Consider the following 20,971-nt stretch of genomic DNA (forward strand, 5'->3'; position numbering starts at 1 on the left):
TTCGAGAAGACAGGTGAAGGCCATCCAAAGCAGAGTGGTCTGTCAACCATGTTTTCACAGGCTGACAGGTACAGGATCCCCCTAGATTGACCCTAGAAGGTAAGCCAAATGTTGAAGTCAATAATTTTTTGTCTATATTGTGGCATCATCATGGGTGAAGGTCAAATGCTGCTTAGAGCTAGGGACATACCTGCCTGGGACACATAATCTGAGAGTTCAGTCGTGTCTCTCTTCATATAGTCCAGATAGGTAAGTTTCAAGTTATTCACCTTGTGTACTATGACACAGTCAGAACGGTAATTGTGGTTGAGTGTGTGCATGATTTTATGGATTGTGGCACCTGATAGTCAGATCACCATGAACTTCTCCTTATTCATCTTGGTGGGGGGGGGGGGTCTTGGACCCTGCTCTAATGGAAATGCTGCACATCTGCAAATCAAACGGGACAAGACTCACTCTGTCCAGCGATCTCAACCTAGCCTGTGACATAAACAGCATGTGCTGGACCAACAGATATATCTCTCCAAGATACTGATGCTCCTCTGGAATAAACTCACACGAAGCAGAGCTTCTCACTGACCCTATTTAAGTGCAACCTAGACAATTGGATGAGTGTGTCTCACTATGGAGTCGCCTATGACCAGGACATTTGGTTTTGAGTGGTTTGCCTTAAGGGCTTGTTTTCTGAGACACTGCGGTGTGTGTGTTACCATTTGTACTGGATTCTATTTGCTTTGCAGTGTGCATAACTGGTTTGGGCTTGGGAGACCTCTGATCTGTTGGTAGACTTCTGCTGAGTACATCCACGTATATTGGTTTATGTGTTGTAACCTTGTTTAGTGTGAGAGGTCGTGTGTGTGTGTGTGTGTGTGTGTGTGTGTGTGTGTGTGTGTGTGTGTGTGTGTGTGTGTGTGTGTGTGTGTGTGTGTGTGTGTGTGTGTGTGTGTGTGTGTGTGTGTGTGTGTGTGTGTGTGTGTGTGTGTGTGTGTGTTGTTATGTGAGAGAATTGATTCCAAATTCATAGTGTAATTACATCTCTCACATATAGCATTTGTTTGTTTTAGGAGTAAGTGGTTGTCAGTATACATGTAGCAATAACTACATTGCCTCCGGATGCTCATGTCGATCAGCCTGGACAGAGAAATGGCTGGAATCTGACCATTCATTATGGCAGGTGTTTACCATAACTATTATTGCTGTAGCGAGCTAGTTTGACCAGATTTTGCTCTAGGATTAACAAAGTTGGCATATTCTATTGAAGGCTAGGGGTGAAAAAACTATGGCAACGCTTCTCAGTGTGCAACTGAGTTGGCCGCAATGCAGCAGGGAAACCTTGGAGGGTTCCACTAGCAGATGTCTAGGGGAAAATTGCCTGTCAAGGCATTTTTGCATCTGTACAGGGCAATGCTAAACTACCAATGGGAAAGCACACACTGAGCTTTCCTCCAGTAATCTGTAACTCAGACAAGACTCAGAGAATACACTTCTGCCACAAGGGTGCAGACAGGGCCCTCCTAATGTAAAATGGCTGGAATAGTGCTCAAGTGTTACAATACAGTCTAGAGTCAGCAGTTCTAAAGCTAGTCTATGTTATGTACTAGATGATTAAAGCAACAGAACACCTTTTTACATAGTTTTTCCTTGTCTGTGTAATCACTTCTGTTACACCAAAGAGAATATTTCTCCCAATAACCTCCTCATTAGTTTGTCCATGCATATCCAAACACTTCTCTGACACCAAGTGAATCTCTAGATATCTCTTGTCATTTCTTGCCATTCTACTCTTCTCTTCTCTTTCCTGTCTATCCCTCTACTTTAGAGGCAACTCAAACAATCTCTACTACTTGACAACAATTATTATCCTTTCTACTTAGGTAAGAATGTACCCTGTTGGTAGTATTTCCTGCTTTTTGATTTATACCTCCTCCTTTCCTTCCCTAACTATTTTTCTGATAATATGTTTAGTAAATTAACCATAGGAAAGTTACTGTCTGTGTAACTATTTTTACCTAGGTTTTAAAAGATACCTCTAATAATGTCTATGGACTGCCCTAGACTTACATGCTGTAAAATGAGCTGTTGATGCATGTTGTATCTATTAGACTAATGTGTATTCATTTTTAAACCTTTTTTGCTGTGGTGGTGGTTGTTGAAATTGGAGCTTTTCTCCCCGGGCCTCCACTGAAAATGGAAATGTACCCAGCTGGACCAGCCCGGTTAACAAATGTTAAATCAAAAATAAAATAAATAAATAAAATAAATAAGTGAATCATTTCGCCTAAGACCCTGTCACTAGTATGTCCATGTCTGCACGAGCACTTCCCCAATGACTCCTACCGTAGTTTATCCATGTATGCACAGGCAGCTTAATCACATCAGATGAACCACTTCCACTAAGGTCCCTATATAAGGTCTTCACTGACACAAAATGAAACATTTTCCCCAACAATCCCTTCAGTACTCTGTCCATGTACACCCAAACATGTCACTGTCACCAAATTAAACATTCCCCCTAGAGAGCCCTACAATAGTTTGCCTTTCTCTGCACAAACATTTCTCTGACACCAAATGGAATATTCCCCAAATACTTCCTTCAGTAGATTGTCCATGTGTGCACTAACACTTCACTGACACCAAATGAACGATTTCCCCACTGACCCCAGCGGTAATTTGTCTGTGTACGCCCAAACACTTCACGGATGCCAAATGCAACATTTCCCCAAATGATCCCTTCAGTAGTTCATCCATGTATGCACAAACACTTCCTTGATATCAGATGAACTCTTCTGAAGTTGTAAATCCTGTAAACCCACTGTCCTTTCCAGGATATGATTTGTATCCTGAAGGTAGTATTACTGTCATTTCTTTATTCTAATCCTGAAGGCAGTATTACTGTCATTTATTTTTCTTCCTCCTTTTCTCCCATTACTGTCTAACCACTTTGATATACTAACTGTCTGGATTATACAACAATAACCAGGGATGCGAATACTCTCTAAAAAATATCTTGGAGTTAGCCCTACAGAGTTGTTTTACTCTAAAACTACCTGTAGTTGTACTATGTGTAAATATATTGTCATATAATCATCTTCACATACTTTAATTTGCAATTGAAATGATGTCTCATATTCTTCCATAGTTTGTAACTGTTATACCTTTCTTGAATTTTTGTAAACAATTTTTGTTTTGTTTGTTTTTATTTGTGGAGCCTTTCTCCCCATTTTGTCTGTTGTTTATGTGTGGAGCTTTTCTCCCCGGGCCTCTACTGAAAATGGAAATATATCCAGCTAGATTAGCCCGGTTAACAAATGTAAAATAAAATAAATAAATAAATAAAAATAAATAAATGAAACATTTCTGCCAAGGACCCCTACCACAAGTTCTTCACTGACACCAAATGAAACATTTATCCCAACAATCCCTTAAGTAGTTTGTCAATGTATGCCCAAGTATTTCACTGACACGAAATAGAATATTCCCCCAAATAATCCTTTCAGTAGATTTTCCATGTTTGCACTAGCACTTCACTAACAGCAAATGAAACATTTCTCCCAACAACCCTTTCAGTAGTATATCCATGGGTGCACAATGACTTCATTGACACCAAATGAAACACTTCCCCAGTAACCCTTTCAGTTCTGTGCCCATGTCTGCTCAAGTACTTCACTTGATGCCAAATGAAATAGTTCCCTCAATGAACCCTTCAACAGTTTATCCATGTATGCCCAAACACTTTACTGATATGAAATAAAATATGTCCCCCAATGACCCTTTCAGTATTATGTCCATGTCTGCATGACCACTTCACTCACATCAAATGAAACATTTTTTTCAAAAACTGCTTCAGTAGTTTGTTCATGTCTGCACAAATACTTCACCGACAGCAAAAGAAAGATTTCCCCTATGACCCATGTCATACTTTTCCCATGTATGCACTAGCACTTCATTGATACTAAATGCAACATTTTCCCCAATGACCCCTTCAGTATTTTGTCCATGTATGTTCAAGCACTTGTCTGACACCAAATGAATCATTTCCCCAAGACCCTTTCAATAGTTGCCCATCCATGCCCAAAACTTCATTGCCACCAAATAAAACTTTTTTCCACAATGACCCCTTCAATAGTTTGTTCCTGTCTGCACAAGCACTTTTACTGACACTAAGTGTGACATTTCCCCCAATGACCCCAGAAAGAGGTATTCCATGTATGCCCCAACACTTCACAGATACCAAATGAAACATTTCCTCCAGTAACTCTTTCAATACTATGTCCATGTTTTTTTGCATAAGCATTTCTCACACTGTCAGAAAAATATGTATTAATGTGTGTGCTTAATGCTAATTAGAAACTAAATGAGTTAACACATTTTTCATTCTATTTTATATGCACTATTTTATATACAGCTTAGTTTTATATGAGACTAAAAGATGCTTTTGAAACTGCAGTGTGGTTTCTGAAACTAGCAAGATGCCCTCTGACCTAGTAACTGCTAGCACAGCAAAATCCATGTTTATGCCTTTTGGAAATGTACTTGAGAAGCAGGTGATTATCTGCTAGGTCAGGAAGCAATGACTGAACAATGCCATATTCTATAATGTAATGATTTTGAACAATTAGCTCTGTTCGAAGTATGAGAACATGCACAGCTGCAGAAGGAAGAGATAAAACAAACAAAGAACTGTTGGAGAAATGAACTGCAATCTATACTTGCTTTGTGCTCAAATTAGCCATAGTACCTTGAATGGTAACATTGCATATATCTAACCGGTGGTAGCCAAGGCCACGTTGTTTTTCTTAGGAAGTTTCTCACAAAAATTGATAGTACAAGCAGAAATTTACAAAAACAACTACTACGTAATGATGATATTAAAACTTGTGATTTGCTATGTCAGCTTGGTAGGCAATGTCTTATTAGAAAATGTATAAAAATGCTTGCATTTCCTAATTCTAGTCAGACAAACTCTGTATTAGCACGTTTTTGTCTCCTTGCTGCAAGATTAAAGTGCCTTAACCTGAACCTACCGTGTATTGATCATTTTTAAAGTATATTTTTCCTTTGACAGATTGGTCCTTCGGACCAGAAACATCTCTCGCTCTAGCTCAGGTCAGATGGGCCCGGTGGCATGAAACCGTACGGGGAAGAAGCCACATCGGTTCTTCTGCTTTGAAAGACCTCCGACTGAGTTGTCGTTCAAAAGAGGCCAGCCACTGTTTCTGATCTGCGATTGGAGGACGAGTCAACGTTCCGGTGGGATCAAAACACGGAGGCTCAGGTAAGGAGGAATTTACCTTCTTCTGTTTTAGATCAGGGACTTGCTACAGTATTTTTGTTTTTGTCAGGGAGATTTGCAAGTCCAGATCAGGGACAAAAAAGATTGCTGTCTTGTCATAGATCAGGGAAACAGAATAGGTAGGCAGTTATTCTAGATAAACTGTGAAAAAGTGTAAGTCGTGGTACCACATGATAAAAAGGGTTACGTAACAATTTCTAACTTAGCTAAGGCAACATGGGACATCAGTGCACAAAAGGTTCCCGAGACCCGCCCTTAACCGAAGACGTGAAATATATGCAATTACAGTGTGCCGACAATGTTAGGTATTATACAAAATGGGTTAATAAATACAAATTTGATGGTAATTTAGATAAACCTTCACTTATTAAACTTGTTAGACAACTTAAAACAGACGCGAAAGGCCAGCTAAAAAAGCAACGTCAATTAGGAGTCCCTCAGGCACACAGGTGGCTTGAGCAAGCAAACCGCAGGGAACAAAAGATTAAAAATTCAAAAGCAATATTTTTAGATAAAGAAGACAATAACTTGGTAATAGCAATGGCCCCTCCGCTTTCCTTACCAGAATATGAAGCGAGTGGACAAGCTGATCCACCTCCGCTATACCCAGCTGTTCCTGCAAAACCAAAACCGTTTGTCAGAGATCCTATCGAGACCAGGTCTCGAACACGCAACTTAAGAGGGGATATTGAATTGTATGAAATAAATAAAAATTCACAAGCTATGAGTGAAGAAGAGATATGTCCACTCATAGAAGTACCAGATCCACAGGCAGGACAGGCAGGACAGGACACAACTCTTCTAGTATATAGACCGTGGACACCGGAAGACATCCGGAAAGCCACAGAGGGAATTCTCTATCCAAAAGTTAATTTTAGAAAATTCTTAGAAGACTTACAGGGCATGAGGTTAAGTTACCATTTGAATGGAGAGGAAGTAGAGAAAGTAGTCAGACAAATCGTAGGTCCAGATTGGCACATGATCAGTGGCAAATAGAATCCCCATGACGCAGAACTTAGGCCACTCCCACATAGTAACGCAGAACTGGATAACAGAGTGAAAGGTCTGACAGACCAAATCTCTGAGAAATGGAAGCCTAGGGTTGATTGGACTTGCATTAATCAATGCATACAACAAGAAGGTGAAACTGTTGATAGATATTATGCCAGATTATTAGAGTGTTTTAATAACCATTGTGGAATGCAGGTACCTGAAGACCAAACACATGATTCCCCATATGAGCAGCAGCTAAAGAATGCATTTTTGAAAGGCAGCATTGCACCCATTAGCAGCTTTATTACAAAGCACATGGTAGATCATCGTACAAGTAGATTACAGTCATTACTTGAATATGCAAGACATGCCGAAAGACATTTTAATAGCAAAAAGAAAAAGGAAACTCAAGTATTTGCAGTAGAAGACGGATCAGAAGTCTTTGTAGTACAAACTGGGAAGAAGGGTAAGAAAAATACCCAGGGAAACAAACAATCTGATAAATGATCAGAGGATTTTGAAGAGAGAAAGAAAGGGGGTGAATGTTTTAAATGTGGAAAAAAGGGACATTTAGCAAGGGATTGCAGGCAAAATAAAAAGGTAACCACGGAAGACAAGGAGGGTGAGGACTGACTATATGATAGTCAAGAATCACTGGAAAGGAATAAACAAGAAAAGACAAGTGCAAATATGGTAGAAGGGGTAGAGGATGTGATAGAAGAAATATAGGATGTGCATGAAATCACAGATAATGAAGAAAATGAAATTTTAGATTTAGCAGTATTGAGCCTAGAGCTCTACTTAGCAGACACAAAACCGGAAGTTACACTCCTGGTAGAGGGGAGGGAAGTTAAATTCCTGTGTGACTCAGGGGCTTCACGGACCCTGATACATCCTTCCAAACTACCAGAAAATTCAGAATCACTTGACTACATATTAGTGAAAGCAGCTAATGGACAGCTGTATCAGGAGCCACTCTCCCACAACATAGCGATAACTGACCCTGTTTCAGGGATGACCCAGAAAAGCAAAATTGTTGTTTCTGCAAAATGCCCAGTGAATCTTTTGGGTAGAGACCTAATACAGATATTTGGCATAGCAGTAGTTCCAACTATGCAGGGTATGGAAGCACAGCAACAAATGGATACTTTTGTAGTGCGACCGGAGGGTGAAACATTTTATTGGTACAGACAGGACTTAGTTACGACTGGTCCAGGGGCAGTAACCGAAGAACTGATGAACGTAGCCATCAGTGAATCCCCCTCCCTTGACACTGATAAACAGCATTTGTTGCATTGCACTCTATATTATTGTAGCAAACCAGGACCTGATAAAGAATATGAGCAAGAACTGTTTAGAAACCATGCTAACAGATTAGTATTACGAAATTTGTACTGGGACACAGAAGGAAACAGTGTAGTGAGCTGTTCATTGCCCCAGGAATTCTTAGCACTTTACAAATCTAATCGATTACCACATGTGAGTTTGACTAAAGATAAAAATGTGAAGTGGGCAGACCTAGGAGAAAAAGTCACAAGGTGGGAAAAACAGACAGAGTTAGAACTTTCCGAACAGGGAAAACAAAAGCAGAAACTGAATTGGATAACACAGACACACCCAGCTGTACACTCGCAGGCAAGTGAGGACAGCTGAGTAGCACTCTTACTAGAGGAAGAGGAAAAAGCCTTATGAGACATACCAGAGACTCTCTGATCAACAGGGAAATCAAATGTAGGATTTATTCGTACAGCAGGACCAGTTACTATCATGCCAAAATCAGCATTTAGACCTCAAAAGAGACAGTATCCCTTGAGAAAGGATGCAGAAATAGGAATCAAACCTATAATAGCAGCCTTACTTAAGGAAGGAGTACTAATAGAATCTCCTGATTCACCATGTAATACTCCCTTATTTCCTGTTAGGAAAGCAAATGGAGAATGGCGTATGGTCCAAGATTTACAAGCTGTAAATGACGCAGTTATACCCAGGGCACCTACGGTGCCAGATCCACACACCTTATTAAATGATTTGAAACCTCAACAAAAGTATTTTTCTGTGGTAGATATTAGCAATGCATTTTTCTCAATACCGATACACCCTGACAGCCAACATTGGTTTGCATTTACATTTCAGGGGGAAAGGTATACATATACGCGACTACCACAGGGATATTGTGAAAGTCCAACAATATCCGTGCAAGAAATGGCAAGTAACCTGGCGGGATTTATCCCACCGAAAGGCAGTCAGATTTTACTTTATGTAGATGACATTCTGCTGGCAGCCCCCACCCAGCAAGAATGCAGAGAGGATACCATAGCATTACTACAATTTTTAGCTACTCAAAGACACAAGGTAAACAAGAACAAACTGCAACTTTGGAAGAAACAGGTCAAATACCTGGGATATGTAATATCCAAAGAAGGCAGAATATTAGATGAAGACAGAAAAACAGCAATATTACAAGCACCTAAACCAACTACCAAGAAGGAAATGATGTCCTTCCTGGGCACTACTAACTTTTGTTGGAGTTGGATTCCAAACTATGCCTTGGAATCTGCTCCACTGACCAACTTGATATTCAAAAAGTCTATGGCAGCACAAGATTTATTACAGTGGACACCAGAAGCAGAATCAACTTTCTGCAAATTGAAACAACTGATAGCTTCTTCATTAGTTTTAGGATTACCGAATTATCATAAACGATTTTTCCAAACTGTAGATTGTAAGCAAAGTTATATGACATCAGTGTTAACACAACAGCATGGGGACAAACAACGCCCCATAGCTTACTATTCATCACAGCTAGACCCAGTGGCACGATCCCTGCCCCACTGTGTACAAGCAGTAGTCGCAGCTGCAATGGCAGTGCAGGCTTCAGCCTCATTAGTGTTATTCCACCCTCTCACATTGAGAGTGCCTCATGCAGTCACAATTATTTTACTGCAAGAAAAAGTGGCATATCTTTTTCCTGCTAGACATCTTTCCTGTATGACTATACTGTTGGGCCAACCTCATATGACAATTGAACGATGCACAACTTTGAATCCGTCAACCTTGCTCCCAACCCCTGCAGATGGCAAACCACACTGCTGCCTGCAGGAGATTGAGCAAAAGACACTACCTAGAAAAGATCTTACGGATGTTCCCTTGGATGATGCCGAGGTGACATTACTATGTGGACGGCTCGTGTAGGAGGGGTCCTACAGGACAGAATCTAGTGGGGTATGCAGTAGTTTCTGATACTGAGATTTTAGAAGCAAAGTCTTTACCACACAACTTTTTTGCACATGCAGCAGAACTGATTGCTTTAACAAGGGCATGTACCTTGGCAAAGGGAAAATTAGTGAACATTTTTACTGACAGCCAGTATGCTTTTTCTACTGTACATGTTTTTGCGCAGCAGTGGAAAAATAGAGTAATAATAACATCTATTGTTAAACCAATTAACCATGCGCAATTTATTTTAGATTTGTTAGACTCTATTCAGTTACCTCAGAAAGTAGCTATTTGCAAATGCGTAGCTCATGCCAAGCAATAGGATAGGATTTCAAAAGGTAACTGCAAATCCTGAATGGAAGAGGTTAGGAGAAGAAGCAAACTGTTTATGCTTTTGAAAATAGAATTAAAAAGTATTAACAGGGGGGAAATGTCAGAAAAATATGTATTAATGTGTGTGCTTAATGCTAATTAGAAACTAAATGGGTTAACACATTTTTCATTCTATTTTATATGCACTATTTTATACACAGCTTAGTTTATATGAGACTAAAAGATGCTTTTGAAACTGCAGTGTGCTTTCTGAAACTAGCAAGATGCCCTCTAACCTAGTAACTGCTAGCACAACAAAATTCATGTTTATGCCTTTTGGAAATGTACTTGAGAAGCAGGTGATTATCTGCTAGGTCAGGAAGCAATGAATGAACAATGCCATATTCTATAATGTAATGATTTTGAACAATTAGCTCTGTTCGAAGTATGAGAACATACACAGCTGCAGAAGGAAGAGATAAAACAAACAAAGAACTGTTGGAGAAATGAACTGTAATCTATACTTGCTTTGTGCTCAAATTAGCCACAGTACCTTGAATGGTAACATTGCATATATTTAACCGGTGGTAACCAAGGCCACGTTGCTTTTCTTAGGAAGTTTCTCACAAAAACTGATAGTACAAGCAGAAATTTACAAAAACAACTACTAAGTAATGATGATATTAAAACTTGTGATTTGCTACGTCAGCTTGGTAGGCAATGTCTTATTAGAAAATGTATAAAAATGCTTGCATTTCCTGATTCTAGTCAGACAAACTCTGTATTAGCACGTTTTTGTCTCCTTGCTGCAAGATTAAAGTGCCTTAACCTGAACCTATCGTGTATTGATCATTTTTAAAGTATATTTTTCCTTTGACACACACCAAATAAAATATTTCCCCAGTGACCCCTTCAGTAGTTTGTCCATGTATGCCCAAGCACTTTACTGACATGGAATGAAACATTCCATACATGCATGTGTTCTTTGATTCACCTTCCTGATTGCATTAAATTATATTCCTTCTATACTACTGCAGCACTGTGTGCTTAAATTTGTAGTTTTAACATTTTTCCAGTAAGCAAGGAAACAAAATGTATGAACCTATACTGTCAAAACTGCCCATTTCAGAACATTTAAACAATTAAAGGCCACTCAAACTTCTGTCATTACAATCCACCAATTATCAGTCAATATGCACAATCTCTGCAGAAGTAAAGGCCATCTGAATAATTCCACCTTACAGAGATCTAAAACTAATGAAGATGTTGCTGCTAGCAAACAATCTTATATTTTATATGTGTTTCATCTACACATTCACAGTCTGCTGCCCTTGAATAATAAATTGCCTATGTTACATTAAAATAAATGATACATTGATAAGCTGGCAGTACTGCAATAAGGAATGGAGGACAAGCTGATAACAGGTTTACAGTGACTAAGGATCTCATCCAAAGGATGACACATTCAGGAGTACATTACCCCCCACCCCAAGTACAACACAGTATCATCAATCCATCTATATGGTGTGGGAGTAGAATCCACAGTCTTCTGCGTCAAAAACAAGTATGCTATCTGTTGTGCTACTAACACTGCTTCCAAATACTCTAGCACAAACCGTGACAACCATTTGCTAAACAAAACAGTTACACATTGAAAACAGACAGCATGAGCAACAGCAAATGTCTCTTTCTTGTAGCTCACAATTTCTTCAAAATGCACTGAAGCTCACAGTTCCTTGGAAATGCACTAAAGCTCACAAACCCAGTAAAAACATTGGTAAGTCCCTTTACAAATACTCTGTAGCCCAAGCTTGGAACTCAGTCCCCCACAACATAAGAAGCATTCATCAAAAGTACCTGTTTAAAAAGAACTTAAACTTTTTCTACAAAAGACATGGTCTGCTCATGTCAACCCCCCACCTGACCTTTCCTACCCTCATTTCAACTTAACTTCTTTTTTCCACATTAATCCATCACCCATTCTCCTTGTTTTGCTAGCCTTTATTTCTTCACTACCTTCTCACTTCTACTGCATATAAATATACACTATTTGTATTGCAGCTGAATCTCATATAATACCTGTTTGTTCTCTATATACCATTTGTTCTTTGTTTAAATGCTTACACTTTTTCAACTTGATTAGGTGTGATATTTTTAGACCTGTTAATTGTTTACTATTGAACTGTGTACTATTGGCTCCTATGTTATCTATTTATTTTTTTTCTACTATTGTAATATTTTTTTATTTTTTCTGGAGCTTTCCTCCTTGGGTCTCCACTAAAAATTGGCCCCTGGCTCAGCTGGACTAACCCGGTTAACAAATGTTAATAAATAAATAAATAAATATATATTTATCTGTAGCTGACTGTCACTTAATCCTTGTGTCCCCAACCAAATATACCACAAGGAAACATCGTACTGCATAGGTGGCTGAATCCCATTACTTTCACATACTCTCTACTGTCCTTAAAAGACTGCCACAACTGGTTATCACATCTGATGATTGTTCAAGACAAAAGTGAATAAAAAACAATGGTCATAATACATGGAATTATACACAGGTCTTCAATCATAACTACTTTATAATGTACTTGAACAAATAGAAAAAAAAAACTCCTCAAGAGCAAAGGTTTGGCAGTGAATTCTTGACCTCCATTATGAAAACTGACAAACTAGTTATGATCATAATGTATAGCAATGCATGAAATGATCCTTTTATTCTGCAGAAAAGAAGCATGTAAAATGAAAACTTAACTAGACCTCATGATGCTACATAAATACTATGTGAAACAGTTTATGTACTACATGTAGTAGGTACACCCATGTGTGTGTGTATACAAACGAGGACAGACTTGTTGATGTTAGTGTCAGCTACCATCTGTGTGACTATGAAAAGTGCCCTTAAACATTGATCCTTATGTAGAAAACAGAATTGCAAACTGGCTCAAGAACAGAATGCATGCTGACAGAGCCACTTATGCCTCCTCAATTTCTGACCTAAACACATAAAACAAGGATCTCTGTCTGGCTAAGTTCATGGATAATTGCAAGCTAGGTGTAGTTATTAAATCAACTGATGCTACTAATACCCTTCAAACAGAACCAGTGTGTTAATTCCTACTGTACCAAAAAAGGACTAAAACTAAATTCTAAGAAATGCAGTATCATCTCCTTCAGAAAAGAGCAAAATCTTATCTATTGCATCAGTGACACCCCAGTCTCCATTGAGTCTTTGAATAGGGACTTGGACACCTGGGTCGATGTCTCCATCTCTTTCAGTTACCATATAGCAACTGTAGTCAGAATATTCTTCTGTAGCTCACAATTAATCATAAAGGGCGTCTCATATAAAACCATGAATATTACAGTTCCTCTGTACTCTGATATGGTTAGGCCCATTGTACATAATAGTGCAGCCTTTGTCATGTGCCTAACATCCACACATCCAAAAGATTGAAAAAAAAAACAGAGGTTCCTAACAAAAAGGATCTTGGGCCTCAAAAAAATCTTAGTAATCAGGAAAGGTTGAAATAATTGCTCCTCTACTCCATGTTATATAGTTTCATGAGGAGAGATCTTGGCCTTGCTTTCAATGCAATTGGGGATCCTATTATCCAAGACATCTTCTTTCTTGACATATATCAAAGAATGTAGCCAACACTACAACAAGAGATCTCAATTTACATCAGGTATTAAACAAACAAAATGGAAACATTTTTAAGCATGTCCCCTTGCTCTGGTATAGACTCCCTTTGCATGTCAAGCAGTGTGATTCCCTCGTCTACCTTCAAACATATCTTAAACAAACTGATGGCTACCATAAATCACACTCTGGGACCTACAGGCTTTGCCCTCCTTAAAAAGTTTTGTAGAGCATGAGGGTGGTTATGAGCAAGGCACACAAAGCCTCTGGTTAATTAGCTTTGTATTTCCTATGGTGAGTATAAAAAGCATGTACTATATCTGAAAACATTGCATTGTCTCATTTCTCAGTAACAATAAACTGTTCAAGGCTCTTATGCAAAAAATGAAATCCCAGATGTGTGCTGAAAATAATTCACCATGGTTATTAGGGAAAATTTGAAAAAATCTATCTTATACCACAGCCTTCCAAATACATACAAGAACATCAGTCATTGTCCAGTCACTAGCACAGACATATGTTATATGGTAATTGACCAGTGTAGTACCTCACAGGATGCACAGTAGCAAACCCCGCCCCAAACACCCCCCAACCATGTGAAGGGAGAATCTGCATGAATATTCATGAAGTCATGAATATTCACACACCTCCAGCCATATGTCAGTGTGAATGAGCAAACCCCAAGTAATAAATAAGTAAATAAACTCGAAACTATGTTTATTTACTGACATTTCAATTTATTCAGACAGAGCATCAAAGTAGCAATGAGCAAACCCGCAAGTAATAAACAGATAAAAAAATCGTTACTGACATTTCAGTTTATTCAGTCAGTGAGAAAGAGTCACACAAGCAGCAAAGTAGCAATGAGCAAACCCGCAAGTACTAAATAAATAAAAAAAAAAATCGAAACTATGTGTATTTACTGACAAGCAGCATTTCAGTTTATTCAGACAGTCAGTGACAAAGAGTTTAAGTAGACAATCAGCATTTCAAGCAGTAAAAACAGCATTTCAGGTGTTACTATTCTTAAAGAATGGTTATGTGTGTGATTATTACCATTTTATTATGTTAAAGTCAGTGACATGGGAAATTGTGAGTAAACTCGAGAGTAAATGCTGTTAAAGTATCCATGATGTGACATGGAAATCAGCATGCCTGTCACTCTTCCTGAATATCGTCTGCCAATCACTAAGGACATGCCCAAAGCTGTGCAGAACTACCTGCGAGGTACTACACTGGTCGATTACCTGGTATATATAACTACACACACACACACACACACACACACACACACACACACACACACACACACGCACACACATGCACACAGTAACTGAAATGCAAAGGCCAAAATGTTGCTTGAAAATCATCTGTTTTTGTCTAAATCACTTGGGCTATACTGCCATTGGTTAGCAATAATAGGTTCTTAGAGTAGCAGAAAATACTTGTTCTGGAAGGTAAGCAAAACACGTATATGACAAAGAGGGGATTCCAAGAAAAATGGTGATCCCTAGAATGTAGTACGAGCAAAAATAACACATCCCGATCCATGATCTGATCTATCTTCCAAAAACATGCTCCCCAGCCCATAAAAAAAAAAAAAACACAAGACAGCAGCACTTGGAAAGGGATGTGAGCTGACAAGACACTAAACAACAGAGTAACAAAATTAAAACCCCTTGGATCATCAGACATACTCAGGACTATAGTTATGGCCATGATAATGCATTATTAACAGCACAAATAAATGAAAACAACACATTTTCAGGTCTTCCACTGTTTAGGCTGAATGTCTAACCCCAGGTTAACTTGGGGTTATGAAAAGAAAGCATTTGATAAATGTTGACCCCCCCCCCAAGTGTTCATCTGTGACACTTCTATATAACTAAGGTGATATATAGCAATACTTTTACATTACACAACCAGCTACATATAAACTATACAGCATATATGCTGCAAATCTAACTCCCATCTCTCAGCAAACAGTGACACTGTAGCATTTTTAATCATTAAAAAAGGACCTGAATTAAAAATAAGATAAAAAGGTAAAAAAAAAAAAAATCTGTGTTGAGAGCTATTCACTCATACTGCAGTTAAAATAGTCAACTTGTAAGATAAACAAACAAATAAATCTAATACTACAAATAACTACATTCTTTAATTATAACATAATGCAACAGAAACACAGTATATATATATATATATATATATATATATATATATATATATATATATATGTATGTATACACACACACACACACACACACACACACACACACACACACACACACACACACACACACACACACACACACACACACACACACACATACACATACATGCTTCCTCAACATGTACTCACACTATACAAGCTGAAATCAGTGATTTGTCACAGTTTCACAATCTCTCTACAGTTAAAAGTTACACATACCTGTAGCAACCAGCTGCCATTAAGTATACATGTGCTGTAGTCGCGGTCTTCTTCTGCAAAGAGTATGCCTTTCAAATAATCACCTCAAAAACTTAAACAGTACCCACAGAACAAAATATGGTAATTATCCATAGCATATAGCACAACAGGATCATCGGACCTTTCACAAAACCCACTTAGCTCAGTCTTGAAATAATGGGAAATAATATAAAAATTGCCCAAAAGTTTTTTCAAACTTTTTACTCTGGTTGTGGGTTCTCACCTGAGCCAAAGATCCTCTAGGAATTTTAAGACATGTCTCACCTCCTACAAAGCCACACCCCATCAGTAAGAGTTTCTGTAGTTTCTGCAACATTTCTCATACACTGATATTACAATCTCTTAAATACTGAGAGTATGGGAACCTCCCAGGTATGGAAAATGTACCTCTGTCTCCACTGTCCTATCAAGGCAAATGAGGAACATTTTCACCTCTTTAACCAACTCGTCAAGCTGAAAGGGACCATGTCATCTCATTTCACACCTACTGAGCAATTCTTGTTAAAAATTGGATTGTTTTAACTGGAGCTTCAAGTGATTAAGCTCTAACAAACAGTTAAGAATGATGAAGCCAAGCTTATGAAAGATAACTATGGCTTTTCGGTTCACATAGTGCAACATTTTATGAAAATGTTATCATTATTTTTATACATTTAACTTGGTATATAAGTAATTATAAAATGTTAGGCAATTTGCAATAAGTGATAACATATATTACACAAATTCTGAATTTTGTGTGAAGCTTGAGATGAAAACTATAAGCAACATTTTAAGTAATTCCAGATATGATCACTGGATGCCCAGGCTGACTGTCATTTTTAACAACAGCTTAAAAACAAGGATCCATGCAGGTAACTGCATGCTCACTATTTTTCAGTAACATATCCAATAATAGTAACAATAATCTCTCCTTAGCAACTGCCATATTTTGAACCAGCATTTCTGAGTATTGTACTTGTCAATTAGTAGCCAGAGTAAAAGGATATATACTAATTTAGGTGGTCAGCATTGCAAAGACACCTAAATTAAGACCTTGGATCATACAAGCACCTGTACAACTGCATGGACTCAGCCATACTCAACAGAGCTAAAACCTGCTCTTCAAAGAAACACAACCCTGTCTAGTGGACATCCTCTATCAACAGAATTTACAACAACAGGAATAAACTGTTGTCCAAGGGTAAATGGAAACAAATTCCAAATTGAAAAACAATTCCCTTCTTAGCCTCAACAAGCAAATTAGATCATGAGTGAAAACCTTCATAACCAATTATGAATTGAAATTAGCCTCCAAAACAAAGGAAAACCACAAAGCCTTCTGCAGTTAGGTCAGGAACCTCCATGGCAAATCCTAGGTTTGTTCCAAATTAGTACTTAATGGCGTGAAGGTAGAGGAATGCTGCCAGCCTTGTTAAATAGAATCTGATACATAATTCTGTCATTTGTAAAAAATGAATGTAAACTACAGGCTTGTTGTCTTAGATGTAAAGAAATAGTGTTACATGTGACAACAGTACACTCTAATGGCCAAAGTAAAAGCATGTTGTGACCCTCTCATGTAGACAGTGGTGCCGGTCTGTCTAGAGTGAGACATCCCGGCTATTGTTTTAAGGCCAGAGTTAAACTGCTAGATTTAAACATGCAGATGTATTTTTATTGCTCTCCTTCCTGACCAGCTGCAAGATATCAAAAGCAGGTGTAAAAAACATGTAAATGTAGTTTCTGTTAGTCTTGGAAAGTGTAAAGAAATGAGGTAATGGGAACTAAATCAGAATTATATAGTCTGGGAGGGCCCAGCAGAAATGTTTGTGTGTGATTTTAAAAACTATTTCTCAGAGACACTAGTAAGCATTTTGATCTTGACCATCTAACTCGCAGCACTCTGCCTTATACTCTGTATATGTAAGTTATTTCAGAACTTGTATTTTCTTTTAAAAATAGCTAAGAACTAGAAAGTTTAGACTAAGTGTTTTTCTGTGATGTCAGTACTTTCCTGCTGTATTGTTTTAAGTATTTCTCTGTGATCACTGAACTCCTGACTAGCACTGTGTAGTACAAAGTATTGTCTTGTGTTTTGATTATTTGTTATTAAATATTTTAAACCCTTTCAACTGTGGCTGTTTTGTGCAATATTATTATACAATTATTACTGTGCAATATTATTATCCAATAGTAGTCTAACTCAACAGTCAAGGCTTATTGGAGTGGCTTTATACAGTTTACCAAAGGCATGCAAGTACTCTTAAGAGCTTAAATTATCTCTACACAAAACAGCCACAGTTGAAAGGGCCCTACAAGCCTACAAGCCTAGCCAAAAAATGTACCCTGGCTTTCGCCACCCAAGAAAATTATTTTCCTATGCCCCTGTCAAGCAGAGCCACAGTAGTGATCCCCGGGGTGAATTTCCCATTTCCCATCCAATCATCAAGATTTTTCTTGAAGACCGCTAATGAGGAGCTCTGTTTGACATAGATAGGTAGTCTGTTCCAGAGTATGGGAAGTCTCTGGGACAGGAATCTATCCCTCCAACATGTTCTGTTTATTGTGGTGACAAGGTTAAGGTCCCTAGAGAGTGTAGCTCAGAGGGATTGGGATTTCTTTAAGTGAAGCATGTCCAACAGCTCTGGGTTTGACATAGCTTTGCATGTTAGGCAGAGATCGCCCCTGTGTAGGTGATATGCGATGGAGTAAAGCTGTAGTTTTTTGAGACGGTCTGCATAGGGCATCTGTTTGAGGCCAGTAATCCTCTTTGTGAGGTATTTCTGTGGTCTTTCCAGTATTTGTAGCTGTCTTGTGTGGTACATACCAAAAAGGGCATTGTACTCTATAATGGGTCTAATGAGGGATGAGTAGAGGGGAACAATGACCTCTTTTTTTCTGGATGAGAATCCTTTTGTGATGAGATGAGCCACGTAGAAGGATTTCCTGACCACTGTGGCGATGTGATTATCAAAGGAGAGACTACTGTCCACCTGTGTCCCAAGGTCTCTTATCACATTTTCGGCATTAAGTAGACTACCAGCTATGTGGTAGTTCATGGGTACAGAGTTTTTACCAAAGGGGATGACAATACACTCTTTGGCATTGAGCTTCAGGCCATGGCTTTGACACCAGGTATCTGTCTCAGTGAGGCCCTTTTGTAGTTTGTCCACATCGTTAGGAGTTTCGATTATGGATCCTAGTTTGCAGTCATCTGCAAACTTTGTTAGCCAAAGACCTTCTGTGTTGGCCTGCACTTCAGAGAAGTAGATACCAAACAGGAGAGGACCCAGGACTGAACCCTGTGGCACTCCAGTTGTCACTGGTCTGATGTTGGATTTGGAATCCGCTACTTTCACAGTGTGGGTTCTGTCCATGAGCCAGTTGGCAACCCATCTTGTGACATAGGGATTTATACCTAGTTTAGTGAGCTTATCTATAATTCCAGAGTGGGGGATGGTGTTGAAAGCCTTGGCGAGATCTAGATAAGCTGTGTGAACCATTTTACCATCATCTATGGCTTTGGTGACTGCTTCAAAGAAGTCAATCAGGTTTAGAAGACATGATCTGCCTTTTACAAATCCAAACTGAGTAGGGTCCAGAGTTTGGAGATTACCAATGTCTTTGTTTATGAGTTCCATGATGATACGTTCCATGGCCTTGCAGACCAGGCTCGTCAGGCTAATGGGGTGGCAGTTCCCGGGGTCCGTCGTGGCTCCCCCTTTGTGGAGTGGGATAACTGTCACAGTGCGCCATTCAGTGGGTACAAAGCCTGAGGTGAGGCTATGATTGAATATGGTACTTAGGTAGGGTGCCAGTTCATTCTATAGTTCGTGTAGAACGCAGCCTGGGATATTGTCAGGTCCCTTGGATGCTGTGTTCTTGGCTTTGGAGAGTGTGTTTTTTACCTGTGCAGCTGTGATTATAGGAACTTTGCATTCTTCCGGTATAGAGATGGGCCCTCTAGGGGGTGAGAGGGGGGTAAAGTTAGCAGTGAACCTATCTGCTAGGATGTTGGCAATATCAGTTTGTTCTGTATATTTAGTGCCGTTATGCTGTAACTCAGAGCAGATCTGAGTGTTCCCATTTAGATTCTTGACAGAGCTATAGAATGCTTTGTGGTTGTCTTTAGAGTCAGTGGCAACTTTGTTTTCATAACTAGCTTTGGAGGATTTTATGAGGGATCTCAGCTTCTTACTGAGGTTGACCAGGGAGTTCCTCCAGTCATGGGATTTTACTCTTTTTTACAACAGTTTCTTTCTTCTGTTGTAGAGTTTGTTTATGGCAGAGGACCACCAGATTGGCTTTCTTTTTTTGGAGGATAACATCTTGGTTCTATTAGGGATAGCATGATCCATGTACTGGTGTAAGTGCTTATAAAGTGCATTTGTGTAGGATTCAGCAGTCATACCTCTATTGTCTGTCTGCATGGGTGTCATGAAGTTTGCCACTTCTGTCTTAAGAAGTGTGAAGTTGGCTTTTGAGAAGTTTTTTACGATGGTTTCCCTAATTGGGGCTGGGGGTGGGATGTGAATGTCTAGGCTGATTTGCTTGTGGTTGGATCTGACCAACGAGGAATTGACCTCTGGTGTGGAACACCGGTTTCCCATGTTGGTGATGACCAGGTCTAGGATATTGCTGCCCCTGGTGGGGGTGTGAATAAGTTGATCCAAGGCGTTGGAATTTATAAATTCTAGAAAACGTTGAGCAAAACAGTTGGTATATGAGTAGTTTTCCCAGTTAATGGTGGGGTAGTTGAAATCACCCATTATTACAGTGTAGGGTTGTACCCTAATACTTTCCAGTGTATCAAGAAATGAGGAGTGTGAATCCTGGGGCATGGTGGGGGGTCTGTAGCAAGCTACAATTTGGATTGCGGTCTTGCCCAGAGTTAGTTGCACTTGGATAATCTCGGATGCATTATGCTGTGCAACTAGCCTGGAGGTGTGGATATCCTTAATGAATATGGACACGCCTCCGCCTTTAGTGCTTCTTTCTGGGTTAGGTGGCCAAAAGGTGTGGTATGAATTGAAGCCTGGTAATGCAGGGGTGCTCTCTGGAGCTT

This window comes from Protopterus annectens, chromosome 9.part0 (assembly GCF_019279795.1).
Source record: "Protopterus annectens isolate FY-2018-M chromosome 9.part0, PAN1.0, whole genome shotgun sequence".
In the NCBI taxonomy this organism is placed as follows: domain Eukaryota; kingdom Metazoa; phylum Chordata; order Ceratodontiformes; family Protopteridae; genus Protopterus; species Protopterus annectens.